Here is a 24,616-nt window from a genome sequence, read left to right as displayed (position 1 = left end):
AAGTGATACCTTTACTTCTTCTTTTCCAATATGGATGCCTTTTATTTCTTTGTCTTGTCTGATTGCTCTGGCCAGAACTTCTAGCACCACGTTAAATAAGAGCGGAGAGAGTGGACAACCCTGTCTTGTTCCTGATTTAAGGTAGAAAGTCCTCAGTTTTTTGCCGTTTAAAATGATGTTGGCTGATGGTTTATCATATATGGCCTTTATCATGTTGAGATATTTTCCTTCTATACCCATTTTGTTGAGAGTCTTAAACATAAAATTGTGTTGTATTTTATCAAAAGCCTTTTCTGCATCTATTGATAAGATCATGTGGTTTTTGTTCTTTGTTTTGTTGATATGGTGTATTACGTTAACCGTTTTGTGTATGTTGAACCATCCTTGAGATTCTGGGATGAATCCCACTTGATCATGATGTATTATTTTTTTAATATGTTGTTGTATTCGGTTTGCCAGTATTTTGTTTAGAATTTTAGCATCTGTATTCATTAGAGATATTGGTCTGTAGTTTTCTTTCTTTGTGCCATCCTTGCCAGGTTTTGGTATGAGGGTTATGTTGGCCTCATAAAATGTGTTTGGAAGTATTGCTTCTTCTTCAATTTTTTGGAAGACTTTGAGTAGAATAGGAACCAAGTCTTCTTTGAATGTTTGATAGAATTCACTAGTATAACCGTCTGGGCCTGGACTTTTATTTTTGGGGAGGTTTTTAATAGTTTTTTCTATTTCCTCCCTGCTGATTGGTCTGTTTAGGCTTTCTGCTTCTTCATGACTCAGTCTAGGAAGGTTGTATTGTTCTAGGAATTTATCCATTTCTTCTAGATTGTTGTATTTGGTGGCATATAATTTTTCATAGTATTCTACAATAATTCTTTGTATATCTATGATGTCTGTGGTGATCTCTCCTCTTTCATTTTGGATTTTATTTATTTGAGTCCTGTGCCTTTTTTCCTTGGTGAGTCTTGCTAAGGGTTTGTCAATTTTGTTGATCTTTTCAAAGAACCAGCTCCTTGTTTTATTGATTTTTTCTATAGTTTTTCTGTTCTCTATTTCATTTATTTCTGCTCTGATTTTTATTATCTCCTTTCTTCGGCTGGTTTTGGGTTGTCTTTGTTCTTCTTTTTCTAGTTCCTTAAGGTGTGAAGTTAAGTGGTTTATTTCGGCTCTCTCTTGTTTGTTCATATAGGCCTGAAGTGATATGAACTTTCCTCTTATTACTGCTTTTGCTGCATCCCAGAGATTCTGATATGTCGTATTTTCATTTTCATTTGTCTGTATGTATCTTTTGATCTCTGCGCTTATTTCTTCTTTGACCCATTCATTTTTTAGAAGTATGTTGTTTAGTTTCCACATTTTTGTGGGTTTTTCCCCCTCTTTTTTACAGTTGAATTCTAGTTTCAAGGCTTTATGATCAGAAAATATGCTTGGTACAATTTCAATTTTTCTAAATTTGCTGATATTGTCTTTGTGGCCCAACATATGGTCAATTCTTGAGAATGTTCCATGTACACTAGAGAAAAATGTATACTCTGTCGCTTTGGGATGAAGTGTCCTGTAGATGTCTATCATATCCAGGTGTTCTAGTATTTCGTTCAAGGCCACTATATCTTTATTGATTCTCTGTTTGGATGACCGATCTAGAGCCGTCAGCGGAGTATTGAGGTCTCCAAGTATGATTGTATTTTTGTTAGTTTTTGTTTTAAGGTCAATAAGTAGCTGTCTTATATATTTTGGTGCTCCTTGGTTTGGTGCATATATATTAAGGATTGTTATGTCTTCTTGATTCAGTGTCCCCTTAATCATTATGAAGTGACCATTTTTGTCTTTGAGTACTTTTTCTGTCTTGTAGTCAGCATTATCAGATATGAGTATTGCTACACCTGCTTTTTTTTGGGTGTTGTTTGCTTGGAGTATTGTTTTCCAGCCTTTCACTTTGAATTTGTTTTTATCCTTGTTGCTTAGATGTGTTTCTTGTAGGCAGCATATAGTTGGATTTTCTTTTTTAATCCATTCTGCTACTCTGTGTCTTTTTATTGGTAAGTTTAATCCATTTACATTTAGTGTAATTATTGACACTTGTGGGTTCCCTACTGCCATTTTATAAATTGCTTTCTGTTAGTTTTGTATCTAGTTTGATTCTTCTCTTTTGTTTTTCTATCATTTGTTTCTGTTTGTTTGTGTTCCATACTTCTTTCCTCTGTTGCTACCTTTTTTAAGTCATGTGTTTTTGTGGTGGTTTTTTCTAGGGTGGTTACCATTAAGTAATGAAAAAGGTACCTTCCATATTCATTGTAGTACCCTATCTTATAAGTATTTCTGCACTTCATCGTCCTTTGCTACTGTTAATCTCCATTCTCTCCCCCCCTTTTTTTTTCCCTTTGTTGTCACAGTTTAAGTTTGGTTTTATTGTGTTCTTGGTGGAGCTGTTACTTGTGGTGTTGTTTTCTTTTGTTCTTTGAATCTGGTTGGAAAACCCCCTTTAGTATTTCCTGGAGTGGGGGCTTTCTGGTGATAAATTCTCTCATCTTTTCTGTATTTGTGAATGTTTTTATATCTCCTTCATACTTGAAGGATAGCTTTGATGGGTATAGTATTCTTGGCTGAAAGTTCCTCTCTTTCAGGGCTTTAAATATTGGGGTCCACTCTCTTCTAGCTTGTAGAGTTTCTGCTGAGAAATCTGATGATAATCTAATAGGCCTTCCTTTATATGTTGTACTCTTCTTTTCCCTGGCTGCCTTGAGAATTTTTTCTTTGTCATTGGTTTGTGTCATCTTTATTATGATGTGCCTTGGAGTGGGTTTGTTGGGGTTAAGAAAACTCGGTGTTCTGTTTGCTTCTTGAATTTGAGGCTTTAGTTCTTTCCACAGGCTTGGGAAGTTCTCGTCTATTATTTGTTTGAGTATATTCTCCATGGAATAGTTTTTAAGTACTTGCATTGTAGTGGTCGCTGGAGAGAAAATGGTGAGCCAAGCTTGACCTGTCCCCATGGAGAGTACAGCCTAAAGGAGAAGTCACATAGTACCCAAACAATCACACGAGCAAATGTGACATCTCAAATGGGGTACGTTATGAGAGGGGCAGCTACGACACTGGGTGAGAATATGGTAGGAATATCTGACCCAGGGAGGAAGATCAAAATACTCTCCCTGAGGAAGTGATGGATAAGCTGAGCTGTGAAACGGATCTGTGAAGAGCAGGGAGGGAAAGCCAACAGCTCGTGCCAAGCCCACTCGGCAAGAGGGATGAGATGATTTCAAAAGATGAAAGCAGGTGAGTAGGACTGGAGGTCAGAGACCCGAGTACTTAATCTGATAGAATTCGCACCACCAACACTATGAAAAGAAAAAGGTACTTTCACAAAAGCCTACCAGAGAGGAAAGCATAAACAGCAAGAAGACGAGGGAAAGAGAACTTGCGATTTACATCTATCATTTATCTACAGTAGTATGAGATTTTACTTGAAGAGAGGAGAAAATGGTTAACCGACTGCTGCAGGAGGCCAATGTCAGGAAAGCAAAACTGCCCAGTGTACTGCTTCCGGGAAAAGGCTGACTTGCATTCTTCATATAGTGTTTAGGCAAAGCCAGGAGGGCAGGGCAGAGGCTTGGTCAGTTGCAGCACCGTGAGAGCCTTGTGTCTACTGAGCGCCTGCACAGAGAAGATCACTGATATATGTTGAATAAAAGCTGTGAGAACAGAAAGGAAACCCCATTTCCCCATTTAAATCGCCACCACGTGTGCATCCTTCAACTGGGAACAGAATCGTGATTGGGAGAGTCCCTTTCCTTCCTGCCCACGGAGGTTCCATCTGCAGGGGCCATGCTACAGTAAAGGCTGCCGCGCTCGCTGCTCCGGGAAAGGTGTAGGGAAGTAGAGGACCAATCACCGGGCTTGGCCCCGTTGCAGCAGGATTGGAGGGGACAGCTCAGGGGCGTCAAATCAGGGACAACAACTACCTTCAGGGGTAACCTCTGCCACCCTTTTGATGTATATTCTTGCAGACCATTTTTTTTAAATGCACATGTATTTCACGTTTTTATATTGATTTCTAAAATATAACAAAAATATATAACTTTTTACTTATTACAAGTTTTTTCTGATGTAGAATATAAAGATTTATCTCATTTGTTTCCCACTTACTCATATTTACTATGATTTTAAAATTTTGTTTACTATGACCATATTAATAATGTTTGGGGGGATTATTTTTTAAGATAGAAAATTATAAACAAGAAAACATAAATGTTCCATGATCTCAAAACCCAAATAATTCCTCTTGATATAAAAATGCCCTTCATACACATAGTTAAAAAAAAAATCAAAACAATAAGGACAGGAATTTATAAAAACTAAATGTCTGTCACTCTCAGGTTCTCTTCCCAAAGCAAATTACCCTTATAATTTTTTGTGTATAATTAAGAAAAAATAAAACCTTCACAACATATATACAGCACACACACATACACAAACACAGCACAGCACAAAAGAATGCATACAGTCTGCACCCCGATTACATCTCTTAATACAACTTCCTGGAATGATGTTGCAGCCTGTGAGTAGCATTTTTCATAGTTGTGAACATATCTTATAAATAATACTGTATTCTTTTACTTCAGTATACTTTCTCCCATGTTATTAGGAATTTTCTGCAAACATAATATTTAATACATGCATAAAAACCCTAGAGTGAGTTTATCATAATTAAGTATGTTATTGTTGTGAGGCATTCATTTATTGTTTCCTAGAGATCCAGTATTATAAACATCTTTGTGCATATAAGTCAACAAGTATTCATGAATGCTTTAATTGCTATAACGTGAGTATTTGTATCAGATGTGAAACTTATGCGATTTGGAGTACGAGCTCCATAATCCAAGAAGCAGGAAGAGATGGAAGAGAGGAGGAAGAAAGGTGGGGTGGGGCGGAATAGGAGGGAACAAAATAATCCTCCCTCCAGCGGTCCTCAGGTTTCAGTGCGCATACACCTGAAACCTGGGGTGCATATGGAGAACACAGATTCTTGGCTCTACTCCCAGACATTGGTGTTCTAGGTCTGGAGAGGGTCAAAAGCCTAATTTTGCTTTTAAGCACATTTGTGGATGTTTCTGACACGAATGGTTTGTGGCACACGCCTCGGGAAAAGCGGCCATAGCTCCTAGGTAAGAACGTGCTGGCGGGTCCTCACAGTGAAACTGTTTAGGGACTGGTAATGGGCGCGCCATCACGAACTCAGCCTGGCTCTGTTGACTACTCAGTCCTCACCGAAGAACGCGGCTGCCTGGTGCAAAAGGCGAGGAGCGGGTCTCTGGCTGCAAAAACAGTTTTTCTTTGACAAGGGAGAGCTGAACAAACATGAAGGAGTTTGAAGAGCCCCATAACTGCAGGCAGCCCTGCTCCAGTGGGAGAGGACTGCAGAAGCCCCCTCTCTTTTTGGAAGAGGTGGCACTTTGGCATGATCTTCCTCCTTTTATCTCTGAGGGCGCCTCCTCCCTCTGTCAGTCTCCGTTTTCTTCTCTCATTGCCTTATACTCCTTGGACGCTCAGCGCTCTGCTTCTCTGATTTCTGCAGGGAAGGTTGCTCCCCGGCTCCCCAGAGCCCTCTGACATGATTGGTCAGGATGATTTGTAGTGATGCTGTCATGTCTACTGAGTTATGCAGTGTGGCTTTCTGCTGATGGAGTATGTGCTTTTGAGCAGGAAATGGCCTTTATAAATCTTTCCTTTAACAAGGGCTTCCAAAATTTGCTTCATTCATTGGAGCTCATAACTGTGTCCTCATATCAATAAACTTTGCACAGGAAAGATTGGCTGCTTGAAGCACTCCTCTGTCTTTGGGTGCTGCTGAGCACAGGGCAGTCCATCCATCCAGGCAGGGAGGCTTGCATATCGCTGCAGGTAACTGCATGAATTATAAGCAAGGATAACTGAAAGGAGGAGTAATCCAACACCAACTATTGACTGAATTAAAAAGGCTTGTGAATGATGGCAGGCAGGGTAGCACACACGCTAGACAACTTCTTCTGGTGCTCCGGACATTTTAGTAGCTGAACACTTGACACTAGAGCAGTGCATTAGAACCTTCTGCAACAATGGAACTGTCCTGTTATCTGCCCCGTCTAATGCCGTAGCCACTTGCCCCATGGGGCTATGTAGTTGGTATGACTTAGAAATAAAATGTTAATTTAATTTTATTTTAATTCATTTAAATTGAAATAGCTAGCTACATATGGTTAGTAGCTACCTTATTGGGCAGGGCACCTTTGACATATTCCATGGACATTGCTCGCAGCTCTGAATTGACTCAAAGTCAGCCAGATTGAGTTTTTTAAATAGATGTAGTCTTATTTATTATATATGTAATTCCTCTCTCCTTTAATTATGTCCCCCCAAAACAAAGAAACTCTCTCACAATTGTAGTCAGATGGGAGTCCAAAGATAGTTCTAAATCCTTCTTTATGTTTCCATTTAATCACCCATTAGTCTGTAGAGTTCATGCTCCCTGTTTCCTGTTCTCCTTTCTCCTGCCCCAGGCTCCCTTCAGCACTTTATGCACCTCCATTCCTATAGGATCAAAACGTATTGTTAAGTGGAACATGCAGTTACAAACGAGGTAGATGATCCCGCTTAATTTTGATAAGGAAAAACTATGCATAGAAAATGCTCTTTTGCAAATGGACCGGCATTATCTCTAAGAGGTGAAATACAGTTGGTTTTCATTGTCTTCTTTTAACTTCTTTTTTAAAATCAATTTTCTGCATACTATGTTATTTCATAATTGAAAACATTTTAAGCAAAACTTTTAAATGTTTAATTTCTTCCTTCCTAACAGAGTTCTTAGCTCCCTTCTTTTCCATTTAAACATCCTGTGAGAACTCTCAGGAGTCCTCCCTGGACCAAAGTGCTCATCAAATAGAAAGCAAAAGGAACTGGAAAAGAGATACAAAGTATATGATATTTTAAAAATTCACCCTTTGAATCACTCCATTATCTTCTTGGTCTTGAAATAAAAAGCTGTGTCCTTATTTTCATGTGGGCATTAAAGCAGATATTTCATGATACCCTCTAAGAGGCCAGGCAGGACCAAGTTAATTGTTTTGAACTCCACAGAAGTAGCCTGTTCCTTACTGGCTCTAAGAGAGAGGACACTGTATCTTTTCCTCTCATTCCTAATATTTGAAAGACATAGAATACAGTCCCCAGCTGTTCCCCTCACATATGAAATAAACATAAGAGAGCCTTACACACAGTAATGAGTATGTTAGAACATCTTGAGAAATCATGGAGAAATAAACACCTTCACTCACCAGTGCCAACCAACATCAGCCAAGATGAGAGTCCCTGGCAGCTACATTTCAAACTCATTGGACCCATGAAATGATTCACTGTCCTGCTGTATACAAATGAGCAAAATTACGTACCTAATTTCAAATGCTTCAGCAGTGATATCATGTCTATTCCAGTTCCCCTGCTCATGATTTAAAATGGAGAAGGCTTATCTGCATTCATTTCTTAGATCATTGCTTTGGCAGTTTCAAGATTTTATCCAAGCGTGACTTTTATAACCTTGTGGAAATTGCAGTGATAAAGGATGCATCAGCGATTTTCAAACCTGTTCCTATTCATGGCGCTGTCCCTTGGCCTCCCATTACAGAGCAGTAGAGAGAACCCGAGGTCTTTTTACTGTCTTCAGTTTTAAAGAATTTTGTTTTAGTCAATGAGACATACACTGTGAAAACAAGGCCAATGCAAACTTTGTGGGTTTTTTTTTTTTTTTCACTGCACATCTAACTAACCTTGATTAAACATAAGGCGAGAGGCTGGTCGGCCATCTTAGCCTCTCAAATTGGTTTCAGAGGAATTGGTTGTTATGGAAATGTCAAGCCCTTTAAATATCAAATCTTTAAATACCATACCGGAATATGGATGTGAACGTAACTTTGCCTGTTCTCAGATTCTGCTATGTCACATGTCAGAACTGAAGGAAGAAGTGACAAAGGGAAATAAACTATTGTTCTGGAAGAAATGACTAAAACAATTGGATATGATGAATGAATGAGGCCAATTGGTTCATCTTTCGAGTAAAGAAAGTCAGAGCCCAAATGGGATCCGCAGAACACCGGCAACTAGGAAATCGTGCACATGCCACATGTTCCTTCCACCCCACTTCCCTTCATGCCCGGGAGGGCTTCTTTTTCCTCAAAATTAAGCAACTGTGAGACTAGCTCCTTGCAAATGAGTTTGGGAAGCTTGCCCTTTGAAAAAATAATAATTAAAAAATCTCCTTATATTAGAGGGAACAATAAAAGCTACTGTTGTGTGCATAATATATATTAAGTGCTAGATAAATATTTATTGAATTGAGTTTTTCTGATGAATGCTGATTGTACAAGGTGGAGAAGACATGGGCTTGAGTCTCACTGTGTTCTTTTTTTTTTTTTTTTTACAGAGGCAGAGAGAGAGAGTCAGAGAGGGGGATAGACAGGGACAGACAGACAGGAATGGAGAGATGAGAAGCATCAATCATTAGTTTTTTGTTGTGCATTGTGATACTCACTGTATTCTTAATTAGCTTTGGGACCGTGGGCAAGTCACTGAAACTCTCTGGGTTACAGTGAAATAGTGATTAGAACTTCTTGTGTATGTGTGTGCGTGGGCGGTATGTCTAAGGACGTGATCACCAAAGATTCTTTAAAAGTACTAAGTACAAATGAGAAAGATGACACTGATGGGCAGGGAGAGCCATTTCCATGAGGAGCACAGTGAAATTTTAACAAGTTCAAGTATGAGTGAATCATTTGCATTTAAAGGGGAGACATAGGGTGAAAAGACACATGTCTATATTAGAAATAAGGGCTCCAGGAGCGCCAAAACCGTCCAGGGTCATAATTCTGTGGAACGGCGAGATGAACTTGCTAAATGTTGCCCAGAGAAGAGGTCTTATGTTAAAGGAGGCCTGCAAACTCTGCCAGACAGATGGTAGAAAAATCTCAACTATTAGTCTTAGATCAGGGAAATAGCAAAATCCTGATGAAATGACATTTCTTCTAGGGAGAACATCTTTGAAAGTCACCTCACATCATGAGATGACTCCAGTTACAGGATGAAGAGATTTTTGTCATACACGAGACTTTTTCCATAGGGAAAAATTTTTTTAGGAGGTATGGTGTTTAACCAGTTCTGCAGTATGAGTCAGCTTGGTCTTTTCAGCTCAGCCCCAGAAAAAAAAACATTGATCGGACCACTACCATGATGATCCAGTTATATTGCATTATTATCTTGCTTAGTTGAAATAGGTTGGTTAGGTTAACTACCGTCATTTTTGCAAATGAGAAAATGAGGAGTCAGGTTCAGCAGCTGACGTATGAGGTGGGAGCCAGGTTCAGTCGCCTTACTTCATGGCCTGTGCACTTTCTAGTGCCCAGTGTTTCCCCACACTCTGTCCTGCTGAAAGGCTCTGTGATCAAATAATTTGAATAAATGGTGCATGCTTTAGATCCTTCTTAGAGACCTGCAATTCCTATTAACAAGTAAAAGCCTCAGCAAATTCATATAGTTAAGAGACTCTTAACAATATAGTCACATAGTTCTGCACCCCCTTTTTTGTACCCATTTCCCGTGTTTCTTAAGAAGCACACGAACACTCAAGAAACACATTTGAAGACTCGATACTTGTCCACCATATGACACAATTTGAGAAATGCTCGCCTCTTCCTATCTTGAGTGTAAGCTTGTTTAATGTGAAAGTCTTATCATCCGGGAGTAAAAGTGGATGATTCAAAGGACCTAAATAGGGTCCATTTGTTTCCTTTTATAACTGCATACCTTTGTTCCTGAGCACTTTGTCATCTTTTCTTACTATAATAAATACTCTTAAATATTAGAAGGTAAATAAAAATTGGAGTCCAAATTCCCACCTTGTGTAGGACCTCATGAGTCATGAGAGCCATTATGCTTGGACACTACTATGACTGCTGAGCTCATTAGTTGATAGCCTCTATAAGACAATCTGAATAGCTTTTTGAGTAGCTAAGGCATGCAGATGGAAAGAGACTCATTCAATCAGTTGGTCACCTGGATGTGTGCTTTGAGTAGCAATAAGCAATACAGGTATTTTCCAATATGCAAATATTTGGAATTCTAACTACATAAGTCCAGGAGGCGTTATTGATGGAATCTGCCATTGCTTTCATCTGGCTGTAATACTGATAATATACAGCTTCAGAAATTTTATAAGAAAATAGAGAATATAGTTTTCAAGAGGGAAATATATATGCCAACCCTGCTTCTTACAACTGGGTGACTTGGAGAAGTCCCTTAATCCCTCCAAGCCTCCATCACACGTGGGACTAATAATTGTATACTCCTCACAGGGTGTGGTGAGGAATACAGGAGATATTGCATGTTAAACTTTGAGCAAAGTGTACACTTTTGTAAAGACTCCATTTCTCGTCTGCTCAAAGGGGGCTATTGTACCTGACATTCCTTTCTTGATTTTCACCATTCACAATCCTAGAGAAAACATTGACAATAACTTTGATATTTTATTGGATACTTTTTCAAGTCTTACATAAGATTCCCCCCCTGAGCTCAAGATATTGGGCTCAAATGTATAAAGGCTCCTTCAGTTTATTCCTTGACCTGGCATGACATCAGAATTGAGAAATAGAACTCCACCTTAGCCATAGGTCCATCCAAATCCTTAGGGAGAACGATCCTAAGGAGTCATTTGTAGAAAAATAAGAGAGGTGACTTCTTTGTCATATCATTCACACACCTTATATTATGGGGCATATCATTGGTGTGTTGGTAATTAAACTGGGATATTGTTGAAAATAGTGATGATAATGATGATAAGGATAATAATAATAACATGCTGAACATGTACCATGTCTCAAGACCCATTCTAATAGCCTTACATCTGTTATATTATTTGATCCTTCCTTTAACCCTATGAGGAGATACTGTTATTAATATTCTTATTTTGTTGATGAGGAAGAGTATTGGTCATACACCTAATGGATGATTAAATGGGGTTAAACTGCTTATCCCATCACTCATGCTTTTACTACCACACTAGAGTCATAAGGCAAGAAAGATAAGGATAACAATAATAATTGTGACAATAGTAATCATACCAGCAGACATTTATTGAGCACTTATTATGGCCAGACACTATACTGATACCTGTATTTTGTCATCTGATTTTTACAACAGCGTGTGATAGTTTCTATTGTTACCACCATTTTGCTTTAAGGAACAGACAAACATTAAGACACTAGATAACTCTCTCAAGGTCACCTAGCTAGCAAGTGGCAGAGCAAGGATTTGAATCTAGGTTCTTTTTGGATTAGATTAATTTTTCTTATAGGATCAAATATTTCACAGTAGATCTTAGATGGTAGATGTTGGTTTGCAAGTGAGGGCAGGTATTAGACTTATTCTATGTCTAAATAAAATTGTTGTTGATCCATTTTCTGTGTTAGAGCAAGAAATTTGCATTCCCAAACCCAGCAGGGGGTCTGTGGAGAGCCTGGGGAGATGGCGTTGCTGATACACAAGTCACAGTGAGCAGTGAATCTCCCGGATCCTTCAGTCTTCCTTTTCTCCTGGCCGAAGCTGAGCAAGGACAGCTTTCAGGGAGCCACACTCGCTTGGCTGGATGAGACCTGCCCCACTGCTTTCTGGCCCTTTTCTCCAATGACCAAGGTTAGAGGTTTGAACCTTTACCCTTGGGGGCAAGTGCACAATCCACATGGTCTCAGCAAAGTGCAGCCTTTGACACTAGCCAGAAATAAACAGCAATTACCCATCACTTAGCAAAACTGTCTCTTGAAGGAGAAAACAAATGAAGAAGCAGGCAGAGCTTTTCAGTCTGTGTCAGAACAGTCAAAGGCTAGAGACCCAGCTTAACAACTCAAGGTGGGAATCTGGAGCACCTTACTCAAACTTAACACACACAAGATTAGATGGCGCCTGTGGATGCCTGCAGGATGGCTCCTGGCTCTGAGTGTATTTATTTATGCTATGGAGTCATGCAACAAATGACCATCATCCATATAATGAGGTAGATCAGAGAGCCCTCTCAGGGACGGAATGTCTATGGGTATATAGACCCTTAGGCAACAGCCAAGTCAAAGCTCGGGGTTCAATATGCTCTCAGAGCATTTACTGTCAGTTAGAACAAACCAACAAATAAACAAACACCTTTCAAGACTATACCAAGACCTGGAGAAGGTTTTGATAAAGATAAGACATCCAGATGTTTGCTTCCTATTCTTCCCATTATTTCTCTATCCAAGACGGAGTGTTAGCTGCCTTTGTAATTGGCACTGTCCTAGTTTAAGACCTCTGCATTCCTCCTTGGATGACTGTAACTATTACAACTGGTCGCCTGCCACCAGCTGGGCCTGCCTTCAAGCCATTCTCTACTCCAGAAGGTCTTTTCTAAGATATTGATTGTTATTACTTGCCAGCTCTCAGTGCTCTGGGGATTTCCATTTCTGACTGAACAAAGTCCCAATGTCTTGGCCAACCTTTTGGTTCCATTGACCATCTGGCCCCTGCTTACTTTACTGGTCTCATCTCATGTCTCTCCCCACTTATTCTTGGCCCTTGAGTCTGGTTGCTACTTTGCTAACTTACTGCTTTTTCCGCTCAATTTGGCCAGTTTGCTCTGGACCAAACCCCTTTGTCTCATTCTCTCTTTGGTAAACCCTCTACCCATCCTTCATCATCCAGGTTAAATGACACCCTTGTGAAATCATGTCCCTTACTTCCCAAGGTGTTGGACTTTTCTAATGACTTTATAATTAATCATTTAAGTGTTTTTCCAACCAGACTGTAAACTTAATAAGGTCACAGGTTGTGACTTTCTCACTTTGTGTAATCTCCATCAACTGGTAATGAACAAAACAAGTGTAGCCACTTAATTCATGTTGATTGCATGGAGTGGAATTCTCTTTACTAGAAGGATATCTGAAAAGGGCATTGAACTAGGTCAGCAGTCTTAAGTTTGAGTCACCCACTTGCTCTCTGACCTGAAACAAGGTCCAGTTTCCTCATTTGCACAACAGAGATGACAGTATCCACTTATGAGAATCAAAGGAAAAATAGATGTGAGGATATCTGAAAGTTTAAAGTCGTCTTCTAGTACAAATTGCAGGCAGTCCTTGGGTTACAAATGAGATAGGTATTGTAGGTTTGAAAATGGTTAAGTATTTACCTGTACAGAAAGGTAAAAATAAATACTATGTCAAGACAAACATCTGTTTAAGTTGCATTTAACAGGTAAATTTACCTGTTCCAACTTACATACAAATTCAACTTAAGACCAAACCTACAGAACCTATCTTGTTCGTATCCAGGTATGGCCTGTATTGCTTTTAGTAAAGCAGATCATTGTGGTCATGTAGCACTCGCTCTGGTCAAGGTGTAAACGGAAGAAGGTTGGAAAAAGTGATTATCTCAGGCATTTTGATCATTATCTGCAACCTACAACATATACCAATAGTTTAGTCAAGAAAGTACTAAGTATGTAGGAACAGCACAGTTCTCACACAAACACACATGGACTTTAGGGTGTGTGCTCGCATGTTGTCTCCTCAGTGGGTCCTTTGCTCAAACCCCCCTATAAAGTAGATACGCTTATTCCGTATCATACATTATTTAATTTTCTTTGTTGTTTACATCTGTCTCTGCAATGTCAGACTCCTTATAACAAAATCACTATCTTGTTCACAGCTCTGTTCCAGTGCTGACAACAGTATCTGAGACGATCAATACTCATTAGTAAATGAATTGTCTATCTTTCAGGAGAAGCGACAGGCTTGTTAAATTTCACACATAATTAGAAGTCTCCAGATAATTCGAATGAGATAATGTACATTAAAGCACTTCATAAACCATTAAGTTGTAATATCTGATTCAGAATTGTGATCTATTTCAAATCCTGCACCATCTTTCAAAAAAAAAATTCTTAATTAACCCGAAGAGGTAGGTGTTATTTCATCGTCATTCTCCTTTTGCAGAGGAAGAAGTTCCTGGTGCATAGTAGGCACTGGACGAGTGCTGATTTTTTCTTATGACTTTTTGGTTTTCAACCATTTAAATTCATAAATTAAGTCAACTATGCCCACGCCAAGCCAGACGACGCAGCACTCGTGCCCACCCGGGACATCTGCAGGTGCCCAGCTTGGTTTGGTACTCCAGCTTGGCTGACTGAACACCCAGGCTGGCTCCTTATTCTGTGATGTTTCCGATATCCCCCAACCCCAAACTCCTGACCCTGTCCCAGCAGACAGCTGCTGCCTATGAAGGGGCTGAGCAGAGAGTTACATGGGGACAGTTACAGGTGTGCAGTCCCCAAGCCTACCCCTTTCTCTCACCCCACGTTAACAGCCGAAGGACAGGTGATGGCAATGTTTTCCGGTCTACTTGCAGGTGGCGCTCTGTTAGATGGAAATATGGCCATCTGCCCAGGTATCTGTTCCATCTCTCCAGAGCTGTCCCACCATTGCGGGTGATCATGAGACCAGAACCTGGCCCCTCCCCTTCACCTGTTATTATTATTACTATTATTGCCACTATTATTTTTACAACAACCTGCAAAGTAGGTGTTATCAATGTGTCCTTACAGCTAAGATAGCTAAGACTCAGAGAAATTAAAGTGATTTGCCCAAGGCCATAGAGCTGGAGCCAGGATCCAAACCGGGCCTGTTGGGCTCAACGAATATGTACTTTACATGTTAAGTTTCAGGATGACCATGTGGATGACAAGAGTAAAGCTTTTATATACGTACTCTCGGTAGATGTCAAGTGCATAATGCCGTGTTATTAATGATAGTCACTGTGCTGTGTATTAGACCTCTAGAACTTATGCAACCCCCATAACTGAAACTTTGAACCGTTCGGTCAACATTTCTCCATTTCCCATGCCCTCTGGCTCGGGAGAATTACCATTTCTTGTGCCATTTTCACAACTCCAGGAAAATCAGAAAAAGTGAGTTTAGGTTGATCATGTGTTTCCATTTCTTGGAATTATCCAGTGACTTTATAACTAGTTTAAATGCTTTGACAAATTCAGCATGATTGCTTCTGGTTAGTACAGAGCGGTAATTAAGTCTGCAATTATATGTTCAGATTTTCATATTTTCCCTGTATGTGTATTTTGACAGTAATTGAACAAGGCAGTATTTGCAATATCCATTCTGAAACTGTTTCACAATATTTCATTATATGCCAGATTAATTTGTTAAACTCGTGTAGCAAATGAAAACTTCAGTGTTGATCCAATTAATCCAACCGTGGGACCTTTCTGCTAAAATGCCTTAGCGGGGAACACTCAAGGGGACGTGGGGCCAAGTGTCTACAAGGATTAGGGGTGTAATTGGGGAATGGAGGAGAGCAGATGTTATACTTTAGTTTTCCTTTTTTTATGTTACTCTTTCTTTTCCTCATTAAATACCATTTACTTTCTTGAGATTCAATGCAGTGGGGATGGTGAATAAACATTGGTGAGATATGCATCTGAATCTTGAAAAGACCTGGGAAATTAATTTTCTCTCTGGATCCCTTTTGTGTGTGAGTGAGAATGACTGTGTGTGTGTGTGTGTGTGTGTGTGTGTGTGTGTGTGTGTGATTCAGAATGAAAGGGTACATAACCCAAAGTAGAATGGCCTTTTGATTGTCTATGGCTCGATTATTTTTCATGTATTCTAGTGTGCCTTACAAAGAGTAAACGAATAAGAATCCCTCTCACTGTGATTAAAAACTTGAGATTAAAGGTACAGAGCTACTAGATGAAACAGGAGACCCTTATGAGTGTAGGCACTCTCTCTTGTGGACTGATGATCAGGAAAAACCCGCCCTCTTTTGGGTGAACAGCCTTTTTTTATAAAGTATTACTTGTCTGTTGGCTTCTGTCATCATAGGTTTATTTATTCACGTATTTACTTAGTCATTCAACACATAATTCCTGAGTCTTTCTAATGAGCCTATGACTGTGATAAGTGCTCAGGATGCTGTGGAGAGCAGAATTGGACCCTGTTTTTATCTTGTGGAGAGGTGTATGTCAGCCACAGCACTCCAGTTGTATAACGAAACCACATCTAAGAAACACAATGTGAGGCTGAGCTTCCTAAGAACTTGTAAAAGGAACATTTGACCTTGTCAGTGAGGTCATAGAAAAATTCCCCAAGGAAGGGATGCTTGCATTGAGGTCGGATGGATGGAAGTGAAAGGTTAGCATGTTGAGTGGAGGTGAGAGCTGGTGGTTGGGAGAGGGCACAGCGTATACAAAAGTTCTGAAGGGGGAGCAGTGATGGTTGAAGCAGAGTGTAGGAGTGGGAACACAGGGTAGGATGAGGCTGGAGAGACTGAAGGAACCAATCTATGGCAGTCTTACAGATAATAACAGTTGACATTTGTTGTATGCGTATTATGTACCATTACTCTTGTAAGCGTTTTACTATAATAACTCATTTAATCCTTGTGAAGGGATATAAAATTATTGATTTCATCTAGTTATTAGGAAATTGAGACACAGAAACGTTAAACAACTTGTGCAGGGTCAGTTGTAGAGTTCTGGAAGTGTGAGAATCTAGATTTGGATGCAGTCTTGAGTGAAAGCTCTTAGTGCAATACTATCTTTGGAAGGGCAAAGCACCAACTTTCTGGGCACCCTTGTCTGGACCTGTATAATGGCAAAGTATAGGGATTCAGAGAAATTTCAGGGGCTTCATGAACTTTATGAAATTGTATGAAAAATTTTGTATTTGGCCTGATCTCTGGTGGCGCAGTGGATAAAGCGTCAACCTGGGAACACTGCGGTTGCCGGTTCAAAACCCTGCACTTGTCTGGTCAAGGCATATATGGGAGTTGATGCTTCCTGCACCTCCCCCCTTCTCTCTCTCTCTCTCTCTCTCTCTCTCTCTCCCACCCTCCTCTCTAAAATGAATAAATAAAAATAAAAAAATACATCAAAAAATTAAAAAAAAATTGTATTTGTATATGTATGGGTCAAGAGGCTATATAGTTCTTGCTAGAGTTTCCCTATCACTCAATAAGTTGAGAATCACTGAGTAGACTAGATTATTTTAAAAATATTTTATTTATAGATAATTGTAGATTCACAAGTAGTAACACAAAATAATACACAGAATCCTGCATAATTTTCTTTCAGTTTTCCTCAATAGTAATTAGTATCTTGCATAACTTTAGTACAATATCACAACCAAGAAATTGACATTGATGCAGTTTACCGAATCTGTTCAGATTTCACCAGTTTTGTATGCACTCATTTGTGTGTGTATTTACGTGTGTGTGTGAATTTAGTTTTTGGTTATTTTATGAGTAAGTTTGCATTAATACCTTGCTGTCAAGGTACAGAAATATTTCATCACAAGGATCCATTGTGCTACCTTTGTATCTACAGACATTTCCTTCCCCCACCAACACCTGGTTAGATTCACTGGAGAACAATTTATTTTTTCATTTTCTGTTGCATGAGGTTTTAGAACTGTTTCTATATATTTCTAAATCGCTGATTCCAAATCTGAAATCCATTTTTTTGGTGCATGCTCTAGTTTTTATGCAATTTTAATTTCTTTTTGTTACAGTCAATGGCATGCATTGGTTTTTAAATTGGAGTTAAAGGGCAACGACTCTTGAATTGAGCATAACCGCAAGGCAATTAATGTTTTACAAACATCACTTTTACATAATTGTAGTTGTTTTTAAATGTAAAAAATTATTATCTGATAAAAACACCCTATTATTTTGTTTTAAGATTGAATCATGGCTTCTTTGAGTAGGCATAAATGTAAGAATAGTCCTGACACCTTCTGTTATATATGTGGCTGTTACACACTTCAATGTCAAAGGCAATATTTCATCATTTGTGACACGTGCATATATTGCCTATTTTCAAGTTTCCCTTGACTATCAAACAAGAATTGGGCTCCTCATATTGTGTGTCATAATTGTGAGGAAATGCTTTGTGAATGGACAAAAGGAAAACGCAAAGGAATGCCTTTTGGTATTCCCATGGTTTGGCATGAACCTAAGGACCACACCAGTGACTGTTATTTCTGTCTGATCCAGACAAAGGGCATTGGCAAGAAAAAACGGCATATGATTGCATATCCTAATATTCCTTCAGCAATATGACCTATCCCACACTCTGAGACACTCCCGGTTCCAGTTTTCAATGGTTTTATTTCTTCTAAGGACAAAGAAAGTGAACATGGTGATCAAATGTATTTTGATAAGATGCATGAGGAAATGGTTGTAGAATCTGAAGGGTCTTCTTCTGATGCCAAGCAGTTATTAACCCCTCAGCAGTTTAGCCAACCCGAATTGAATGACATAATAAGAGATTTGGGCCTATCAAAAGAAGCCTCCAGGCTTCAAGAAAAGAATGTACTTTCACTGGTCAGCTAAAGTATCCCATTTCAGGAAGCGTGAACAAATTTTTGTTGACTTTTTTTCCATGACACTTTGTTTACTGTCATGATATCAGTAGTCTTCTCAGCCAGCTAGGTGTTACCACTTACAGTCCAACAGAATGGCAGCTATTTCATGACAGCTCTAAACGGAGTCTGAAATGTGTTCTACACAACGGTAATGTTTATGCAGCGGTTCCAATTGGTTATTCAACTCATCTGCGAGAAGATTATAATGACATAAAAATTGTCCTCGACTTACTGAAGTATGAGGAGCATAACTGGATCATTTGTGTGGATCTTAAAATGGTAAATTTCCTGCTAGGACAACAGAGAGGTTTCATGAAGTATCCTTGCTTTCTATGTTTGTGGGACAGCTGAGCTTGGGAGAAACACTGGACACAGAAGGAGTGGCGAAACATGAAGCTCTGGAAGTAGGGATGCAAAATATTGTGAATGAACCTGTAGTTAATCGAGACTGGATCATTTTCCCCCCACTTCACATCAAACTTGGCTTAATGAAGCAGTTTGTTCAGGCTTTGAATAGAGAAAGTGAATGCTTTCAACATATTATTTCTGCTTTTCCTGCCTTGTCTTTTGAGAAGATAAAAGCAGGTGTATTCGGTGGACCTCAAATTTGAACCCTCATACATGATGAAGAATTTGCTAGAAGATGAATAAGAAGGAGAAAGCAGCATTGCAGTCTTTTGCGGCAGTTACAAAGAACTAACTTCCTTGGCAACAAAAAAGCAGAAAACCATGAATTTCTGGTTCAAAGGATGCTGTTGGCTTTCCGCGACATTAATGTAACATGAGCATTAAGATTCACTTCCTGAACAGTCACCTTGATAAGTTTCCCGAAAATCTTGGGACTGTTAGTGATGAGCAGACTATTGCTGGAGTATCAAATGAGATTGTCCTGAACAAGTACACAAACGCAAGAGCTACAAACACAAATTTTTGCCTGAATAGAATTTAAATAAGTTTTGTGCAAATTTTATGATTAAAATGTGTTTTAATAGGTTGTATTTTGAAATTGTAGACAAATTTTGATGCAATCATATCTTTTAGTGTATTAGTGTATTTTCTGCATTATATAAATTATTATATTTTCACAAAATGATGCCCAAGAAGACATTCTATTTCATTATATTAAACTAAATGTTGAAAATTTTACAATAAGATGAAAACCTAAAATCTTGAATTGCAAAAAAACTGTAGCTTACAAAAAAACTAATGTCAGATTTGAGATCAGCACACTCAAATTTGGTAAGAACAAGTGTTTTTTGGATGCAACAAAAATTTTGTTCCCAGTGTTATTTTTAAGGAAAAGAGTTTATAGATTATTCTATCATTATTTATCATATAAATCTGAAACGTCTTTTTTTTTCCTTTCCATTTTTCTGAGTTAAGAGGTTTACTTCATATTTAAAGAGTGATTGATGAACAAGATATCTTAGTGGCTTTCTGTGTTGTTGTTAATGGTTCAATACAAACATGTATGCTTATTCCTCTAAGGCTTTTTTGTTTTAACCATGTATACATCTTTATAAACTCCATGAATAACCTCTTAAAATAAGATAGCACATTTTCCCCATTCCTCCGAACTCTCACAGGTCTACATTGTAATGTGAATCACTTTGATGGGGTATGTTCCATCAACCCTAGAAATAATTTATTATTATTATTTTTACTAAAAAAGTAATATAATCTTAAGATAAACAATATAGAAGACTCTATTAAATCAATGTCCCCTCAACAAATTCAATGAAAATTAAAATAATAAAACAAGCCGCTCTGTCACCTCATTCTTCGTCTCTATCCCACTCTGTCCTCTACTGACAGATTCATGTACCTTTAGAACAATGTGATCATGGTAGAGAACTGGACATCACCCAACTAGTTTAACCTCTCCTCAGTTTCTTAGAGAAGCTTAGGTATATACATGTACCCAGTACTTCAATTTATCCTTGAATAAAATAGTCAAGCCTGCCAGGTGAGAATTCACAATGAAATCAACACCAAGGACAAATATTCCTACCAGAAATCCACCACACATTAATTTAACAGTCTTTTGAGAATGTTCAAGCAATAAGGTTCCCAAATGTGTGCCTTGCATTTTCTTCTATATTTTATAATATTGAATTTTTCCTTACTTGCTCTTTGGTTGAAAATTAAATTTCTATATAATAAATTAGGCTTTTAGCCAAGAATGAAACCTCTGTACCTTATCAATATATTAATTTGGAAGTTAGATTCTGATAACCCCTTTCTTCTTTTAATTAAATATATTGGGGTGACATTGGTTAATAGGATCAAATAGGTTTCAAGTGTACGTTTCTATGATACATGATTTGTGTGTATTATATGGTGTTTCCATAATAATTTGACCCAAAGTTAAATTATCTTCTGTCACCATACATTTGGCCCCCTTTACCCATTTTTACCTTTCCCTCTGGTAACCACCATCCTGTAGTCTGGGTCTATGAGTTTCAATTTTATGTCACATGTGTGAATGAAATCATATGTTTCTTGGCTTTTTCTGACTGACTTATTACACTTGGCATAATATTCTCAAGATCTGTTTGTGCGGGAAATGACTTTGGGTTACTTTTGTTCTTCTTTTTCTAGTTCCTTAAGCTGTGATGTAGGTTGTTTACTTGGGATTCCTCTTGTTTCTTGAGGTACATCTGTAATAATATAAACTTCCCTCTTCTTACTGTTTTCACTGCATCCCAGAATTTTTGATATGTCATTGTCATTTGTCTATATATTTGGTGCTCCTTAATTGGGTGCATATATATTAAGAAGTGTTATGTCTTCTTGGTCTAGTGTCCTCTTTTTCATTATAAAATGTCCAGCTTTGTCTGTTGTTACTTTTGTTACCTTGAAATATGTTTTATCAGATATAATATGGTGACACCTACTTTCCTATAGATGTTACTTGCTTGGAGAATCATTTCCCACCCTTTCACATTGAGTCTAACTCTGTCTTTACAGCTTAGATGTGCCTCCTGAAGGCACATTTGAATAATCATTGAAAGTAAACTGAATTCTCTGAGTCTTTGAATAAAATGTGATTTTTGCATTATGAAAGAAGCATTGAGAAAGAGGCAGACAGACAGACAGACACTGAGACTCATGTGGCAGGTTGAGTTTTGTTTTTTGATCCAATCTGCTGCTTTGTGCCTCTTTTTTGGTGAATTCAGTCCATTTACATTTAAGGTCATTATTGATGTGTGAGGACTTCCTATGTGCATTACACCTTTCGTTTTCTGGTAGCTCTGTGCCTCCATTTGTTCTTTTCCTCTGTGTTTCTGTCTGTTGTTTTTGTTGCTGATATTCCATACTTCTTTCTTCTGTTCTCTCTTTCTTAAATTTATGTGTCTAAATTTCTGGACCTTTTTTTGTGTGGTTACCATTAGGCTATGAATAAAAAAGGTTCATGTGTACAGTAATTTCTTTCTTTTTCTTTTGAATGCATCTGATCTCCGTCCTCTGCAGACTTAACTTTTCTTTTCTCCCCTTTTGTGTTTTTGTTGTCAGAAATTGTCCCTGTTTATGCTGTAAATTTATTGGTGATCTTAGGCATAGTTTTTTCACCTTTTGTTCTTTGTTTCAAGTAGAATAACCCTTTGAGTATTTCCTGCACTGGAGTTCTTCTGGTGATAAAGTCCCTCAATCTCTGTATTTCTGGAAAAGTCTTTTTTTCTCTTTCATATCTAAAGGATAACTTTGCTGGGTATATATTTTTGGCTGATATTTATCTCTTTTCATAGTTTGAATATTTGGTTCTACTCTCTTCTGGCTTGTAGAGTTTCTGCTGAGAAGTTCAATGATAACCTAATGGGCTTTCCTTTATATGTTATGTTCTTCTTTTCCCTGGCTGCCGTGAGAATTCCTTTGTGTCATTAATTATCAACAGCTTTAATACAGTGTGCCTTGGAGAAGGTCTGTTTAGATTGAGAATTTTAATATGTTAGATATATCTACCATTAAATGCCTGCCCCAAACTTATTCCAAACCCTAGCAGAAATAAGCAGATTCCTACAGTTTTTTTTAAACACCCACATAATCATTCTTTAATCATTGAGAGTAAACTGAATTCTCTGAGTCTTTGAATAAAATGTGATTTTTGCTTCATGGAAAAGCATTGAGAAAGAGGCAGACAGACAGACAGACACTGAGGCTCATGTGGCAATAGCTGGCCCAATTTGGAGACTGCAATCGCAGCTGTGTTTGCAGACTTTGTTTTCACCAAGTCTGAGATGAGGGGAGTTAAATTCCTAGAGACTTCAGGTGGGAAAACCTTGAACTCTACATTATTTAGAAAATTTCAAAGTCAGTATCACCTGGGACTTTTGATTTTGCCCCACTCTTGGGGAAGCTGCATACCTCAGACTCCAGAGACGGCTCTCACTCATTATATGCAGCAGGTGAAGCTGTGCAGGGTGGGCCGTCGTGGCGCACGGGCTTAGGATTTGCAACTGCATGAATGAAATCGGAGGACAATCATGCTAAGCAAAATAAGCCAGACACAGAAAGAAAAAAGAGTACAGGATCACACTTCTATGTGGAATCTAAAAGGTGGAATACACAGGAACAGAGAATACAGTGGTGGTTACCAGGGGTGGAGACATGGGGTAATGTTGTCAAAAGGTATGGAGTTGCAATTATGGAGGAGAAGAACTCTAGAGATCTAAAGCACAGCATGGTGACTACAGTTAATAATGACGTATTGAATTCTGGGAATTTGCTAAGATAATAGGCTTCAGGTGTCCTCATTACAAAAAAGATAAGGTAACTATTGAGGAGATGACATATTAATTAGCCAGACTGTAGTAATTATTTCACTATGTTACATGTTGTTGTATGCCTGAAACATATAAACATTTTATTACACATAAAATTAAAAAGGAAAGGGGCTTTGGAATTGGCCTAATTTAGTTTTGAGTTCCATTTCTGCTCCTCACTCACTGTGGGCCTTGGGCAAGCTGGTTAACCTTCTGAAGCTGGCTTTCCTCCTTTGTCAAATGAACATGAAATAACACATCCTGCTTGTGAAGGTTGAATGAGATGACATAGCCAATGGCACAAAATAATAAGTGTTCAGTACTGATACTGTTAGTATCAGTGTTAGTATTAGCATCACTATTGTGCTGGTTATTTTTAAAATGAAAAGAGGAACCTACAGCTAAGTTGTACTAAATACTGCTGATGTAAAAGAGACTGTACTAGGTGCTACACACATGCGTTATGACATTTAGTCCTCACAAGGACGGCATGACACCGGGATTATTGCTTGCATTTTGTAGAGGATGAAACTGAGGCTCAGAGGCTCACTTGCCCACAGCTACCCACGAGGACAGCTCCTACTCCAGTCCCATGACCATAACCCCGAGTGGTTGGTTAGTCCTGAGTTACTCCAGGAACTTTGAGTTGGGCTTCCCCCCCCCCCCCAGGGGGGTGGGGGGAGCTAACTCTGTGGGCTTACGCACTTCCTGATGTATTGAATGGCATCAATGGGACTTCAAATACATTTGTTTTGGAGCTTGGACTTTAGGAAGGGACCAACTTAAAGAATCACCAAACAGAACTGAGCAACTTTTCTTCTTTTTACTTTGCTGCTGGGTCTGCCGCTTCCCCAGCTCATGAATGGCCTCTATTCGTTGTCAGATCCCTAGTTAGTTTCCCTCTCTATCTCTATCAGAGGATGGTTCACCCTCATCTGAGGCTTCTTTTCCTCTCTGGGTCGCACTGTGCTCTGGCGGTCAAGCGCCCCTCCGGCTACTCCCAGACCGGCGTGCCCGGAGGCCGTACACTGAGTCCTGGTCTGAAATCTGAACACCACGCTAATGAGAAGGGACACTTGCTCTGCAGAAGGGACCTAAGGTAAGTGGCGGAATCTCTGTGGCCGACCTGTGAATGTCGCTTTGAGACTGAGACTCTGGCCGGGCCCTGATTCTTAAGCACGGGTGAGAGGGTCAGCACTGTGCTGCTCTGTGGACGGCGCTGCTAAGGGGGTCTGACGGGGGCTTGAGCCTGCTTCTCCATGGCTCCTTCACCCTGGAAAACAAAAATCCCTTGGAGAAGCAGCACAGGACTCTAAAGGCACTTACAGAATAAGAAAGTGCTGTGGCGGTTTTCCCTGTGGGTTTGTACACCAGAGAAATCTT

This window comes from Saccopteryx leptura, chromosome 6, assembly GCF_036850995.1.
Source record: "Saccopteryx leptura isolate mSacLep1 chromosome 6, mSacLep1_pri_phased_curated, whole genome shotgun sequence".
Classification (NCBI taxonomy): Eukaryota; Metazoa; Chordata; class Mammalia; order Chiroptera; family Emballonuridae; genus Saccopteryx; species Saccopteryx leptura.
Note: the sequence above shows the minus strand (reverse complement) of the source record.